The following is a 14,384-nucleotide window of genomic DNA, read 5'->3' as shown; positions in this document are numbered from 1 at the left end:
CCCCTTTTTTTTATACCTTTGATGTGGAAAAATCTCACCCTAGACTTACGTTACAGCAAGAAATACTTTTTTAACTTAACAGCACACGTCGGAGGGTGAAAACTGGAATGCTTCCCGGTGATTTTAGCTCTTTTCATGTCTATTTAAAAATATTTCGACTTTTATAGGCTCGTGTTCATATTCTAAAGGAAATTAAATAAAAACATAAAAGAAATTAATACTTCAATATTATAAGGAAAGTATTCTAAATAATAAAAATGAACAACACTTAATTTAGTTTCATTAATTATATTTTGCCCTTCTTAGTTAACTTTTTTTTTTCGTCCATGGGCTAAATATGTAATGCAAAATTTGCTTTTCAAAGTACTACGTTAATTCTTTCACTTGTTCCCCACCAACTGCAGCTGCTTCCTCTTTTTGCTGCTTCTCCTTACTGAAATATAAAAGGAAATGCAAACCGTCAATTTCTTATATTATAAATTCATTACATATTTCATTAAATTAATTTTAAAGTAGTTTTCGCTTTATTAATTCCACAATGTCTGTAATCAAGGTGTCTACTGGAGTTTACTTTTATATTTCGAGTGTTCTACTAGAAATACTGCCTACTACGATATATTGTCCACCCACGCAGCTTGTGCAATATCTTCATCACTATCTCAGCGTTTTACCTTAAATCTTATATAAGTAGTATCTATCAACGCTATCCCGAATCTAATATATTATATACAAACTAAACCTTTTTTCTTTCTCTGGCTAGATATTTTTTCTCTAAATTCTGGTGATTTGTTTGAGAAGTGAGTGATTAAAGACTGTGATTATTATTTCTAATAACTGAGACTTAGAACGTGTAATTGTTTAAAGGAATGAGACATTCAGTACACAGTTTAGGTTTCTTGAGGGTTAATAAACACTGGCATCTTTTGTATCTTCTACGTCTGCTGTTCCATTGCATCGGCGGTAAAGACGTTGAATCCGCTCCTTGAGGTACTCGGTTCAATAGAGTTGTTTACTGTACTGCTACAGGTTATAAATGGATATGGAGAAACTGTAGTTTGGTGTAGAGACTGAGATCTTAAGAATCCGAATCCGACTGAGGGGAATAAGCGCGAATGAACAGAATGAGTCAGAGTGAGCAAAATGAACCAGAATGAGCCCCTGTGTGTCCTTTTCAGGGATTTTAATAATTTCTTTGTGGTGGACAACACTGTCGCGTGTTATCTTCGTCACCTATTGTTTCTTCTCCGAGTCTTGTATTCTTGAAATGTTCAGTTTAAGAAACCTAAACGTGACTCCATGAATGTCCAGTCAACTTACTATATTCTTTGTCTTCAAACAATCACCTATTCTCAAGTGTGTTTCCGTTTCATTCTTACAAATTGATAAAAGAGGTCCTGCTTGTTACTTTTGTTTCTAAATTCAATTCTAAATAAGACACCTGTATGGCCATCTTGTACTTCAGTACTACACTCCGACTTCATCATCCTTCTGAATCTAGCTGGTACACTCGAGGACAAAACTTGGTCCTCGACAATATTTTAAACAGATTTACTGCGTATCTAATCAGCCCTCGAGCCATTCAACGAATCAGCTTAAAGAAGCGAAACGCATAACTTTTACTACAAAGCAGAAGTACGTATTACCCTTATATGATATTTGACAATTATTAAAGATTTCTTTAAGTGTGTAATAAAACGCTGCATTATAGGTGGCATTTGCGTTATAATACAGGGATCTATCAGTCGCTGAGGCGATTAAGAAATCTATTAAATATCAAGTCTAGTTTTCTTTTACGAAACCCAAAATCTATTTTTCATTCACAAACCCATCAATTATAAAATTGCATACTACTTACAGCCTAGTCAACCTAGTTTTAGCTTGGTGCAGCCAATCGCCTATGTTTTCTTTCACTTTCTCATCAGTAGTACTAATGTACACTTTCTTACACGCATCTCAAAACAGAAATAATTAATTTTAAAAAATTGTATTTGAGTATACACAGCAATGCAAGACACTGGTAAGGACGAAGTTTTATGAACAAGACTACATCAATATATTCACATTTTTTCGTAAGGACAGAAAGATCTGGAATTATTTATTCATATTGTACAAAGCAGCTTGGACATGGAGTTAATTCCATCCCTTTGTTTTTTTCATTTTAAATGAAATTACAAGGTAAACACCACGGACATTGCTGCAGTTTACAAACTGTAAACTATAGCGCGAAAAAAATATATAAAATTTATTCATACAATATGTAGTTCTATTGGCTGTGAGAATTAAAATCTAAATTCTTATAAACAACTATGCAAAACAAGTTTAAAAATAAAATAAAAATTAAAAAAAAAAAACTTTCGAAGGGAAAAGCATGGAGAGCACTATCATTAGTATATAAAGATTTATTATTTGATTTATATGAGAGCGCTTCCCACGATTCTATCTTTCAAAGAAAGATCAAATTTGAAATTCTAAAAGCGAGAAAAACTCGCAAGTTTTTTCTTGAATTTCGATAATCGGAACTTTTTATATATATATATATAGATTTTTCTCTCAAATTCGTATTTTCGAGTTAGAAGCGGATGTGTTTACGTCTTCGTTAGTGACAATATTGACGCGCCTCTAAAGGCAAACAAAGCCTCGAATCAAGGTAAGTTACCGGATCATTGTTGTACATGGGAGAAAGCACTTCCCAACCCTAACGTCACCGCAGGCGACAAGCGAATATTTCAGCAGTAAATTGGCCCCGAAAACTTATTTAAACGGCAACAGACAACTTCTAAGAGCCAAAGGTCGTCCTACGTATAAAGTAACAAAAAAGAATAGGAAAAATTTAAACTTCCAACGACACATTTTGTTGAAAGAAACTCGGACTCGTCTTACAGATTTGTCACTTGTTAAAAATTACGACTAAAATATCAGGCCCGATATTGATAGCTACACAAATTTGCAGATATTTCCACATTTCTGGTAAACAGACAATATATAGGTAAAACTGAAAAATGTCTTCCTTCTGGTGAGTAAAGCGCAATCCTATATAAATATTTTAAAACTACATTTAATAATTTTATGGAACCTCTTTTAATACGAGGGTTAAGTCATAAGTCATGACAACTATTTCAATATTTATTTAAAATAAAATCACGCTAAACAGCTGCCTAATTCAATAATTCGAATGTAGCGTCAAGAATCACCGATGTTCCAAAGTTAATTTACTCCCAGCAATTATTTCAGTTTCTTTCAGCAACACCTACCTGACATCTTAATGAAGAATTGCCATGTTGGTGTCTTGGTGCAATATACGATGTGGGTGATAGCATAACAAAGTTGCAAAATCTTTCAAAAATTTTAAAATGCATATTATTCATAGCTTACTGCCCTCACCTTTTAAAATCTTAGACATATTCACAAACTAAACTTGAAAGAATGTATTTATACCTCTTGGGTATCTAAGGCTCAGGCCGGGATAAGGGAAGGGAAGGATGTGGACAGGCAGAGTACCAGAATCTACCATCCCATCATTCGTCTGCTGGAACTAAAGACATAAAGAGAAACCTCATCAGGTAGTCCGATCGGAGCAGTGAGATTTATAGGTATCAGTATAAAGAAAATTTTATATAAAGTACTTACGCAATACAATATTCCCAATTTGTGTCCCAATGAACGCTTTCTTATCCAATTTCTTCGTCGATCTCCCACTTAACGTGAACATCTGGGCCAATTCATCATGTAAGAGGCGTCGGAGCATATTATAGATGAGCGTCTTCTCATCACGACCACCAGTACTGATTAACATTTGAACCTGAAGAAATGCAGATATTTAATGCTTCTATTTTTCACAATAAGCAACTACAAGCTTACATATTACATGTAAGAGACTAAAGTTGTCTTATTAAGAACTATCTTTTTCCTCTAAAACGTGTTTTTCCCACTCACATTAAACAAAAGTGGATATTACAAATTTAAACCTAGAGAGTATAAGCTTGCAGAGAAGGTTGTTCCTATCCACATAAAGGATATAATGCGTGGCGTATTGTGATTTTCTATTTTGTTCATTCCTGCAACAATTTCACTGTTGAATTATTTGCTAATCACGAATCAGTCAACTGATTTTAACAATGGAGAATATGGAAAATAAATAGAAGCATTTACATGGTTATGAGCTTCCTTCTCTGAAATTTTGAACCAAGTTAAAAAAAAAATACAGAGAGGTTTCTGCCATCTATTCGTAGAGCCATCTGGTATATAAGCTCTCTCTTTTTCGGTGCACAAATAAAATCACTACGAGTGAAGGCCATCAGCAGAAACTGAAAATCGGAGATAGTTCCTTGCCCTTTTCAAGCAACAGTAAAGGAACTGGAGCTCGGTAATGTAATAAAATTTTTCAATAGAGAAATTATTTCCGAATAAGCTTCTGGAGGTTTTGCATGCATGCAACAGAAGAAGCTAGATCATTAACCTGTTTAAGAAAGACTATACAGAGGTTTCAACTATTAGTTATCTTTTCACTTTTCTAGTAAACTAAAAGTATTTACAGAAATAAAATATCGTATTTGCCTAAAAATAAGCATGATCCAATTCTATTCGTAAAAATCTAGTACGCAGCTTACATGACATGAGCAAACTTTCAAACAATCATCATCATCATAATAATATACAAAACTTATGTCAACAATATGGTGCTTGTTGCTCATGTTATCACTAGCATCTACAAAAGAAAGATAGAAGTATTCCATAATGTATTAGGCACTAATAAATTTGATTGGACAATTCCCACGTGCCAATCTTTGCCCTTCTGTTTTTCAAGCTATAGTGGAAACTGTCGAACTCAAAAAAATCTTGGGTTTACTAAGCCCCCGTCTCTTCTCAGTGATGCACTTCGGAAATGTCTACGTGGAACTATAAAAAACTTTAAAAAAAATCAGGATGACTATAAAAGTAATTAGAACTCACAACCTAGCGAATGATTACCCAACGCTCCACACCTTTTAAAATTAACTTTCAATCGATTCCGTCGACTGTTTAAGGCTAACATTGCTTCAAAAAGAAATTAAGCGAAATGAAACGAAATATTTAGTTTAGCTTCCCATGGTTGTGCGAGCTTAGGGTGAAGGAGACGACAAAGGATGGATGGAAGAAATGGTGGAATGAGGAAGTAGAAGGAAATGGGAAAGCCCCGATAAATCCCACGAGCACGATGTTGGCAGGGGCTGCGATCGAACACGGATCCTTGAAACTAGAAGTGAGCACTCTACTACTGAGCCACCATGGGCGACTGGTTCGAACAGGCCCACGTAAATAGTACTTTGAGGAATACGGTTTACCACACAGCATTAGATGAGAAGCACATAATGTATGTGCCAAGTAGTTTCAGACTGTATGAGAGAACGAAATATCGGGGAGGTTCCCCATGACTTCTGCCAGTGAATAAAAAAACATAGATCAAAGAAAGTAGCATTCACTACAAGCTAGAAAGGTATAACCTATAAATATAAAATAAAAAGCAACGCCTGACATATCGATGAACAGGTGAATACCTGTAGAATTAGGATCTCAGAATAAACTCCAACTACAATATAATATACACAGCTACATTCAAAGAAAAATGTTGCTTACCAATTTCAATCTGAGTTTAGAGTTGTCCTTCAACTGTTGTTCAAACTTATGGAAGTCTTCCAATGTTTTCAACAGTAGCACGCCCAAAGAAGCAAAATGGTCGTCATTCTCGTCTTCTTCTGATAGAGCCTTACTGCCTAGAATATTATTCACCTTTTTATCCAGATTGTTTACACTGTTTGATAAATCTATCATCCACTGTTGTAGAATACTCCACTGTCGATTCGAAAACGATTCATGTCCTGCAACAGGTAATTTCATTTACGTCAGTGTAAAGTTGAATAAATTGTAACGTTCACAAAGCGTATACATTCCGTGAAATTATATGAGCTACCACTACCCTGTTCCTTTTTAGATTTCTAAGGTATATATATACTGTATATATAGAATAATCTTAGTTTACAATAAAAGTTACACCAGCAACAAAAAGCTTGGTAAATGTAATTACGTAGAGAAAAAAGGGAACTAACAATAAAGAGAATGCATACAACTTTTTATAGAGTGGAAGTTATGTGGTTGAGAAGTGAATCGATTGGCTGCGCAGTTGGTAGCACATCGGACGTATGCTCGAAGGTCCCAGGTTTGATCCCCGGTTCATCACGTAACTTACACTCCTTAAAAAAATAATTTGCACCTACAGGGATTTGGCATATCAAAATCGGAAGGTTAATCGTTATTACGAGAAGAAAACATTATGGCTCTTATTCACCCACATTTTTACCACGTCTATTTTAATGGAGCTGACAGGAAAATGGCTTAACCATCCGAGTGACAACAGCTAATAAAGATACTGTAGCCAGGCAAACACAATAGGGCCCTTCAGAAATATGTCTGCCAAACCTGCCCGTTAGAGATTACCAATTAAGGGTCGAATTCGACCAACTGAAGTCCAGCAGAATTCCCCAACACAATGTAACAGTTCAATTTTTACACTATACGGAAAACAAACAAACGTTCTTTGGTTGACCCAGCATAATATGTAATGTGTTCTGTTGAGATTTAGCCAATGTATGTGCTTTAAATCTCCAAGTTACAGAGAGAAACACTAAACCTGAGTGACAGAGTGACGGCCATATTAGATTTAGTTGACATCTTGGTTTCGCCACACCTGGGAACTTGAAGACATATCAAGAAGTCATTCGGCCCAACTAAAGATTACAAATCAAAGATCAGCTCCGACAATTTTTTTCCCACGTCCCCTCTGGTTCCAATATATAAATAACTGAGATAGTAATAATGAATTGAATACAATTTCTCTAGTCCTTTACGCATACAATCCTTAGGGAAAGGGGAAGGTCAAGGATCTTGAAATGCAGCAGCCATGGCCTTATAAAAGGTACTATTTTGGCATTCGCCTGGTGGCACTGAGAAACTAGGAAAACTTCAGTCAAGACGGCTGCCCGGAGCAAGCTTGGTGCCCACGCTCAACCTACCGAACGATGCTTGGGAACCAGACACACTATCCCTACATCATCAGCTGAGTAGTAGTAATAATGAAAGAGATCAGGCTATATAACTTTAAATACGAATGAAACGAACTTTTAATAAGAATGAAAGTAACAAATCGATTAATGGCAGATAATGTATTCTACTGTTCCGTTTTCCTGAAAAAAAAAAAAAAAAAAAAAGCTGTCCACACTAGGATTGAAGAAAATGCTACAGTTCAATAGTACCAATTCTCGCATAACGTTGCGGAAGTTGTTTCGATTATTAACTTTCAGATATCAACAAAAAAATGGTACTTCAGTACCCGAAGTATTTGAGCAAAGACTCCTGTACTCAGAGAATGAAATTAAATATTGAGTTTAACGTCCCAAAACGTTTCTCCGAGGCTAAGGGAGACGGTGATGATAAGAATGAAATGGTGAAATGAAGAAAGTGGGAGGAAATGGGAAAACCAAGAGAAAACCCTTACACATGGTGTTTGTTCACCACAAAGCCCACTTAACGCAAGTTGGAATAGAACCAGACCCCACGCACAAGAGGTGAACATTATCGCTGAGCCACGGCGGCCCCGTACTCAGAGAAGAATATGGCAGTATTATATCCCATAAGCCTGTAAGGGTCTGATGAGACAGTCCACAAAATTAACTTTAAAAAAGATGGGTTTATGCCGAGGCGGCTCCGCGTCCTGGATAGGTGCTAGTATAGAGGGTTATAAGGTATTTGTTTCAGACTTCCTTTAATTCTTTTCAAATGAAAGTAAAGCTTTTTTTTAAAAAAAATATAAAATATTAATAAATTGTAAAACCACAAGCGCATATTAGAATGCCATTCTGTGTCAAACGATACGATGCTTGCCGAACAACTTGAACGCGTCAGATTATGTCACTGTCAAGCAGTATGTTCATATCAAGAATGCCATCGAATTGATGGCGAAAAGACAGGATCACCCTATGCGACAAAATAGATGAAAACTTGTAACTAATACACAGGGTTTGCCCAAGTGGGCGCAGCCCGAAAAAACCCGGTGGGTTTTTTCGGGTTGGGCCTACCTGAAAAACCCACTTTTAAACCCACCTGGGTTTTTGACCTATTTGTTAGTATATTGTTGGTACAACTAAGGTGATCACATTGTAAGTGATTTTCATCAGATTTTAGACTTTCCTTGGGCGAATTAGAGGCTTTCATGTTAAGGTATACAATAACATTCAACATAAGACCTTTATAAAGTTCTGAATGCACTAAAGGTTTTTTTTTAAACTTACCTTAGCTTGAGATAGTTATACAAAAAATTAATGTATGGGTTATGCTTATAGCCTATTTGAAGTAAAATAAGCGATTTTGTACTTTCGAAAATATTTTCCGTGAATAGTATGCTCGTCGACTTGGCGACCCCGAGGGACATTATCACTCATACGTTTGACGGGTTTAAGGTCATAGGTGCCGGTACTATTAGTACACATGTAAATACATTAGTAAAACTACTAGTATTATTTCTTACTTTTGATGAAAAACACAAGTTTCTTCAACTAAAATTTGGTTCTCCAACAATAACAGTTTAGTTCAGTCATTTGTTGCTACTCTTCAAACAAACATTCTGTAGAATCAACACCAGCAAAAGCGTAAAAAGTCTTGTCAAATTTAAGAAGCTTAATGCTCGGGGTTTCGAAGACTATGTACCGCTTACTATTTCAAGTGCTGAGTTCAACACCGTGAAAGAAGTGCTCGGGAAATTAAACGCAGAAGGATCGGAAATGAATACTTCAACAATAAAACTGTTTATTTTACGCTTAAGCCTGCCATACGTCCCGTAAAAAACGGGGCAGTCCCGTTTTTGGGCCCGAGTGTCCTGCGTCCCCGTAAATTTAGTCGTGACAGGGAAATGTCCCGTATTTTAACTCCGTTCCATTTCTGCTATCAATATCAGCTTATTCGAAAAGTTAAAAAAAAAATCCGACTGGCTGGAAATCCTGTAATTAGTGAATGAACAGTGGGCTGTTGCAGGTAACAGTTTCGAGGAAGTTATTACACCACCCTGATAGCGGGCGAAATCCGACTTGATAGCGAGCGAAATTTGCAATGCTACTTTTTCCATTGCATTTTATGGAAACTCGGATAATTTCCGGAACATTAAAAAAAAAATGGCTTTGAGTGTTTCTACATTTACAAACACAGGGCAGATGACTAACCTTTTCTCCGGCAACACATTAGATAAGTTAACAAGAATTATAATCTTTTTCAGAGGCTAGGGTACAGAATTCTGCTTTGGTCCAGGTCTTAGAAAAATGTAAATCTGGTCCTGAAAATTACACACGACACAAGGAGAAAAATCAGGTTTTCATCAGATTAAACTGACGAACGTAATTTTGGCAAATACAGCCATGTAAATAAATATTGCTAAACGCACGAAGAATATTCAAAGTAGATTGTACCACTGATTTAAATAATTTGCATATTGTTTTCCTATAAAGCATTTTTATAGCACATCTTAAGTTTTTAGGCATCTTCAGTCCGCACAATTAATTGCAGGGTACGAAGAGAGAAAAGCAGCAGGTGCGTAGTGAACTTTCGCTTATTATATTCTTGAAAAAAAAAATAAATTGAATCTTTTAGTTTTAGTCTCACGGTTATGCCTGCTATGCTCAAGGTGACGGTGATGATGAGAAATGAATGAAATGACGGAATGAAGAAAGTGGGAGGAAACGTGAGATTTCCAAAAAACCCACGCACAAGGTGTTTGTCCACCACAAAGCTCACTTGGCGCGAGCTGGGATCGAACTAGGGACCTTATGCACCAGAGGTGAACGCTCTACCACTGAGCCACGGCGGCCTATTATACTTTTGTTCATAACCAGACTACAGTTCATTGCACTGTGTTGGAAAGTTGAGGGGGGGATCTGAGGTGTCCGTATTCTCATGGAGAAAATATGGGAAGTTCATTTACGCTGGAAAATGTTAATTTCATATAAAACATTTTGAAACATTTATTTATTTCATATAACATGAATTGTATCTTTGTTTTAAATTAATAGACCCCTTTTGGTATTCATATTTGGCAAACGTCAGTCAGGCTTCTGGATGACTTGATGTATATTTGTTCGTTTGTCTGCCGAGCTCCTTCATGACTAAGCGGTTAGTGTACGCGTCTTCGGCGTGGGAGACCCAGGTTTTGTTCCCGGAGGGAGCTCATGTGGTTCGGATTCCATGTTAATCAGTAGGTCCCGTCTCATATAGCCTCGCTGCTGAAAGGGACGTTAAACACAAAAGCAACTCAACTCGTTTGACTGCCTCCACCACACACACTACAGGGTACAACTTCCGGCCTTTTAAGTTAAAATTTTCAGAGTACAAGCACGAGACACACTTAATTTCCTGCATAGATTTTGGCGGTATACCAACGTAAAATAACAAAATGGCGGCCATTTTTTCAAAACAGCGAGTATCCACGGTACAAATCGCAATTTTCAGTCTTTTAAGCCGAGCGTTGAAATTTCGACAGTAAAAGCACGAGTTACGCTAAATTTGCTGTACAGATTTTCTCGGGAGTCTAATGTAAAATTTCAAAATGACGGCAATTTTTTCAAAAGAGCAGTGAGTAAAAAATTGTTGCAAGTTGTGACAATGACAATCTTCAAATATAAATCACATTTTAACACTTTTAGCCCAAAGACATTGAAATATTTCGAAAAAAACTGAAAAACCCCAATTATAACCGAAAAACCCATATTGGCCCAGGTGGGTTGGGGTTTTTCAAAAAAGCACGGGCCGGGTCTTTTCAAACCCTGCTAATACATACCATATTATTTATTTATTTAAATGTGCTGTGTAAACAGATGTGATAAGAGTTATTGTAGCTAAAAAACTCACTATGATTATTTACCCTGTATTTTGGAAAATACAAATAGTTCACCTTTTGCTGGACCTCCTTCAATATTTGTTCGATTTAACAAACGCGGTGTCGTTCTTAAATATTAGCACGTACCGCTCGGAAACTTCCCACAATCCATCGATGCTGTAACATTCCGCTAAGTAATTCCATCATCACTTATGAAACAAATACATCTTCACGTATTATCAAGCATACAAACGACAAATTCTCCATTTCGCACGGTAATTTCCTCAAAACTTTGACTAAAATTAACAAATGCCCCCTTTCCCAGTTTCCTATGGTGACTCGATCGGGTAATTTGGAAGCGAATCCATGGTTCCCAAACAAATTACGAGCTTCAGTTAGCTTAGTTCGGGAAGATTTTAGAACACTGGTCCTCTCACGTGAGTCAGATTCGCTGCTTTCTGTACAACAAATCAATACTTAATCCACACGCACTATTGCCGAGCGAATGAAAGCGCGTTTGAAGCTCCCAGGGCACGTTGCTTCTACGTTTATTACAACTCAATGGAGAGGGAGAGTGTTCTAGAACCTTGCTCCTCGCCCCAGAGCAAGCAGGATGGGGAAGGGTGGCTTCGGCACTTTTGTGGCAATATATGTCGGTGTTCCGGGCAGGCGGTTAATACACTTATGTCGTTTGGGTGATAAGAAGTGTCATATTATAAAGTTTTTGCAGCGTCATGGTGTGTTAAAACGTAAAATCAACTATGTGACGTGTGGAAAACAAGTAAAAATTCAAAACAAACGAATTTCTCCTCGCAGCGGGCCATTTGTACCCGGGAAACCAGTGAAGCCACTTTGAAACTAAGAGTTATTACAATTATTTAAGTGTTTTTGAAGGTGAAAATTATTTCGGATGTCTTATGTATTTTTCCACTATCCTTGTTTATGCGTATGCCCCCGTCGCTGACGCGCCTGATCCCTACGGACGCACCCCTCGCTCCGCTCGGGCCCCCTGCTGCGTTCCTGCCCTGACTCGGTTAGATAGCATTCGTGCTTTTAGTGGCCACCTAGCACAAATTAGTTCGTGGTTTATGCATTAGCTCCTCATTTAGTGCATGCTCTGCAAGAAGAAATCGGAAAACGCAATAAATGTGTGAAAATTTGGTAGAGCCGTCTGCTCGAGTAATGCCGCAGCTTTTTACACAGTGAAACTGGAGGGGCGTTCCTAGACTTCTCCATTATTTTGCATTAACTTTACTTACTCCCCTCCATTTTGACAAGACATCTGCAAAATTTGTAGGAGAAATGAGGTAAGGAATGGCAATTTCGAGTTCTTACTACTACTACTACTACCACCACGGTAATGAATTTCAAGAACACAAGGAGCGTTGCGGGGCTACTAACTCACCTTCGTTCGCTCGGCAATACTGTGTGAATTGAGTAGGCTATTGCACTTTTTCGTAGGTTTGATAGAGCAGGGATACATCTAAAAGGTAATAGTACTCTGTGAATTAAGTATTTCGATTTTTTGATAGTGGAGGGGAATAATTAAAGATAAGCCATTATTTGCAATTACCATCGGTATCTTTCCCCCGTTCTCGATTTTAATGAAGTGGAAATCAGGATCAAAAAGCTACAATTACATAAGTATTCAATTAACTATCAATGTACACAAAGGCAAGGTTCTAGATTACTGGTCCCCCTTCCCATTGAGCAGTAATAAAGACAGAAAACAACGTGCCCTGCGGGGCTCTAACCCGCCTTCACTCGCTAACGCTCGCTCGGCAATACTGTATAAGCTAAATGTATAAACTTTAAAACCTACCCAGCTACTAATCTACATGGGGGACCAGTAATCTAGAACCTTTCCGTACACAAGGGTATACTGCAAGTAAACTTCACAGCAAATCTTCACTTGCAGTAGCACAGTATTTAAACATGAGTTCGAGTACATATTAAATACACAAGTCACATTGTAGCCAATGTTACAAAATATATTTTTACATTGGTTTTATTAACCAATATATAGTAACATCGAATAATGATAGAGATGGACCAGTGATAAGTTATTTTGAATTTTTTTATTTTGTCCTGATTGTCCACTTCATAGTAACAACTGAAAATAGACAGTAGGAATTACGGCTCATATCAGATAATTAAGATATGTGTGTGTGTTTTTACGTATATAAAGACATATTGTGCTGTAGAAACTGATTAATTTTGAATGCCATTTACAAACCAGTAATCTAGAACCTTCCCGTACACAAGGGTCTAATGCAAGTAAACATTTACTGCATACGAACATATACTCAGTATATTTTTCTCAACATCTTAGTCAAACAATACACGTTTAACATATAAATAATCTCTACATCTGGATACTTACGTAATTATCTTAATTATCCACTTCTACCTATATACGAACCTTGCTTCTACCTTAGTACCTGTACAAATGGCGACCTGGCGCGAAATTTCTAAAATTAGACTTTTGTGTCACCTGTTGGTAGAAACTAGAACTGATACACTTGCTACAAATCTCCAGCAAGCCTCCGAGGTAAGTGAAAATCAAATTACGACATTTGCGGGTAACTCTTTCAAAAAGCCTGCAGCAGGTGTACAGTGCACGGAAAGTCTAGCAAGTTAAAATCAAATATAATGAAAGACTTGCTGCAAACCAACATGCTATTAGGGCTTGGAGAACTCAATGCACACTTTCATATACTTTATCTTTAGCTACGTTGAGAAACTAATAGAATGGAATATTCCAAATTTTACTCTGTAGCTGCGCCGTTTACATTGAAAGTAGACCTCTCAGAGTGCATAAGGAACTTCCCCTTGTCCAGGAATACTTTTTAAAGCAGTAAATATTTGTTACTACTGTGGTAATTGAGTTATATTGATAGAACCGTCTGATATAGTAGTGCCAAATACTCAGACATAAATCATCTTTTGCGAAGCTCTAGCGGAAATGAAACAAATGGTCGTAAACATTTTACAAGTTTATAAAGAATAAGGTTAAAAAAGTGGAAATGCGCATAAGTGTCACTTAGATGCGAACGTATAACTTTAAACAATAGCACCTTTACGTTATTACCTCTTAGATGAATGGTAAGTGTAAGTGATTCCTAGGTGAATCGTTCTAGGTTCGAATCCCGACCATTCTTATCGTTTTTCCTTTTAGCTTTGCTCGTACTGTGCATTCCAGGAGTTCAATTTTGAATTAAATGTAGTCGCAACTAGTTTAAGCCGAAATTATTTTCAAATATGAGATTTGTTATTACATGTTTTTCTTTAACTTGCGATGTTTCCACTTTGATATTAAATCTTACAACTTTGCTTTAACTCATTATCCTACGTCATATAATTATGAATTTTTGCACAACGAAGACAGTCGGGTGGTAATAACATATTCCATTGTTACTGCAATATATATCTATATCTTTAGGAGTTTCTTACTCAGAGAAACCTACAGTGAATAGTACGTTGCCACATAAAC

The 14,384-nt window shown here is 36.9% G+C and overlaps 1 long non-coding RNA gene across 1 annotated transcript; it reads right to left on the bottom strand.

The window, feature by feature from the left end:
- Window positions 1-294: 294 nt before the first annotated feature.
- On the bottom strand, window positions 295-13,379 carry LOC145674305 (uncharacterized). Its single transcript, XR_014128888.1, has 4 exons — window positions 13,275-13,379; window positions 5,614-5,855; window positions 3,628-3,799; window positions 295-433 (listed from the first exon to the last, which is right to left on the bottom strand). It is a non-coding gene; the product is annotated as an uncharacterized LOC145674305 (long non-coding RNA).
- Window positions 13,380-14,384: the final 1,005 nt, after the last annotated feature.

This window comes from Thermobia domestica, chromosome 17 (genome assembly GCF_964235325.1).
Source record: "Thermobia domestica chromosome 17, izTheDome1.hap1.1, whole genome shotgun sequence".
In the NCBI taxonomy this organism is placed as follows: Eukaryota; Metazoa; Arthropoda; class Insecta; order Zygentoma; family Lepismatidae; genus Thermobia; species Thermobia domestica.
This window is presented reverse-complemented; position numbering and strand designations above follow the sequence as displayed.